At 45.2% G+C, this 1,127-nt stretch overlaps 1 pseudogene; it reads left to right on the top strand.

Moving 5' to 3' along the window:
• The first annotated feature begins 241 nt into the window (after window positions 1–241).
• On the top strand, window positions 242–1,059 carry LOC108523532 (nuclear transport factor 2 pseudogene; annotated as a pseudogene).
• The last annotated feature ends 68 nt before the right edge of the window (window positions 1,060–1,127 follow it).

Here is a 1,127-nt window from a genome sequence, read left to right as displayed (position 1 = left end):
CAATTTGGGAGACTGAGGTGGGAGGATCACTTGAGCCTAGGAGTTTGAGATCAGCCTGGGCAACATAGTGAGACCTTGTCCCTGCAATAACTAACTGACTAACTAAATAAATAGAAATTGAATTATGATGACTTATCCTTTTCTAATGAAATATTGGCTATATAGAGATGCCAATCATATTTTAAAGGTTTCTTGGCCGCCTCCATTGCCGCCATCATGCCAGCCCCTCGGGTCTCCGCAAGGCCGGGTGATGCTCCAGAATGGGACACAAGCCAATTTGGGAGCAGGTTGGATCCAGCTTCATTCAACATTACTACCAGTTATTTGATAACGATAGAACCCAATTAGGTGCAATTTACGTTGATGCATCATGCCTTACGTGAGAAGGACAACAGTTCCAGGGGAAAGCTGCCATTGTGGAGAAGTTGTCTAGCCTTCCGTTCCAGAAAATCCAGCACAGCATCACAGTGCAGGACCATTAGCCCACGCCAGATGGCTGCATCATCAGCATGGCTGTGGGGTCAGCTTAAGGCGGATGAAGACCTCATCATGGGGTTCCACCAGATGTTCCTATTAAAGAACGTCAACGATGCTTTCAGCAATGACATGTTCAGGCTTGCCCTGCACAACTTCTGTTGACCTCCTCTCAGCCAGGCACTCATACTGTTTCCTCATCCCTCCTCTTCCCAATACTATTCCCACTCTTCCAGATGCTCCAAATGTCATGCACAAATGAGCAGGGCTGCAGCGGGAGTGGGCTCAGTGCGCTGCTGCCACCAAGGTGTTGTGCGTGAAGTTTGGACACTGGACTAGTTGCTTCTGACGGCAGAAGTTTGTGTTGTACCAGCGCATGCGTTGGAAAGACTGAGGTAATGCAAAAGGTTGTCCTTTTTTTTTTTTTTTTTTAAATCTGTGGAGAAGTTGCTCTAGTAACCCAAAGAAGGGAAGGAGAAAGCAGCTGCCTCACTGCCCAGACACTGATTTGTTCAGATGATACAATGAAACCACAAGAGTTTTATTAACAACAAAAAAAGATTTCTTTAATATTTAATAGTTGAAAGAATGAATCCTGGCTCTCCTATGTACTAGCTGCCTGATCATGGAAATATTATTTACTTTCTCCAAAC

Source organism: Rhinopithecus bieti, unplaced genomic scaffold (assembly GCF_001698545.2).
Source record: "Rhinopithecus bieti isolate Rb0 unplaced genomic scaffold, ASM169854v2 scaffold_76216, whole genome shotgun sequence".
Taxonomy (NCBI): Eukaryota; Metazoa; Chordata; class Mammalia; order Primates; family Cercopithecidae; genus Rhinopithecus; species Rhinopithecus bieti.
This window is presented reverse-complemented; position numbering and strand designations above follow the sequence as displayed.